This window comes from Octopus bimaculoides, chromosome 21 (assembly GCF_001194135.2).
Source record: "Octopus bimaculoides isolate UCB-OBI-ISO-001 chromosome 21, ASM119413v2, whole genome shotgun sequence".
NCBI lineage: Eukaryota > Metazoa > Mollusca > Cephalopoda > Octopoda > Octopodidae > Octopus > Octopus bimaculoides.
The window spans coordinates 2,705,109-2,706,480 of NC_069001.1; positions in this window are offsets into that span (position 1 = coordinate 2,705,109).

Genomic DNA, 1,372 nt, shown 5'->3' on the forward strand with positions numbered 1-1,372 from the left:
TGCCCAAAATGTCACGCAGTGGCACTGAACCCGGAACCATGTGGTTGGTAAGTAAGTTACTTACCACACAGCCGCTCCTGCGCCTACACATACACCTAAACGCACACGCACTCACACACACAAACACACACACGCACTCACATGCACACACATACACACGAGACTGTTTACGTAGTTCGGGGTGGATTAGCGAATTGTCTTCGTTAACGAATGTCTTGGATGATGATGAATCGCTCTGGTTAGAAGGGGGGGGGGCTGAGCTGCTCCGTTTGTATGTTTGTATTGTCCACATTCACTTTATCGTACCCGCACGTATATTACATGCATGCGTGTGTGTATGTATGTATGTATGTATATAAGTTGTGTATATAATAATAATAATAATAATAATAATAATAATATACACACACACTCCTCTGGGTCTTGTTCCGATTGCAATTTCTCCTAGAGCATGATCCTTGGGCGAGGAGAGGGCTCCGTACGCTGGACGTGACCTGCCCAGCGGAGACGATGGCGAAGAATGGTCCCAGCTGATCCGATCAACGGAACAGCTGCTCGTGAAATTAACAGGCAAATGGCTGAGCACTCCACAAACACCACGTGTACCCTTAACGTAGTTTTCGGGGAGATTTAACGGGACATAGAATGTGACAAGGCTGGGCCTTTGAAATATAGGTCCTACTCATTTTTGCTAGCTGAGTAGACAGGAGATACGTTAAATAAAGAGTCTTGCTCAAGGACACAAAGCGTCGCCAGGAGTTGAACTCACGACCTTGCGATCGTGAGCCGAATGCCCCAACCACTCAGTTCAGCCACGCACACGCACGCACACACAGAGAGGCGTGGCTATGTAGAAAAAAGCTTGCTTCCCAATCACGTGGATCCGGGTTCAATCTCACCGAGTGGCACCTTAGGCAAGTGTCTTCAACTCTAGCCTCGAGCCGACCAAAGAATTGTGAGTGTATTTAGTAGATAGAAACTGAAAGAAGCCCATCGTATATTTATATATACCTGTCTAATTTTGTCCCCACACCACCATCGCTTGACAACCGATGTTGGTGTGTTTACGTCCCTGTAATTAGTGGTTCGGCAAAAGTGAACGATAGAATAAGTACTAGGCTTACAAAGAATAAGACCTGGGGTCGATTTTTTTCGACTAGAGGCGGTGTTCCAGCATGGCCGCAGTCAAATGACAGAATAAAAGAATAAAAGTATATATACTTTTCTTGCACACACACACACATATACACATGTATCTACACACATAAGCACATATGTGTGTATGTATGAATATGTGTGTATGTGTGTGTGTGCGTGTGTGTGTTTTATGTAGTTTTTCACTTCTCCCGTGGGACTATTATTCCCCCACACC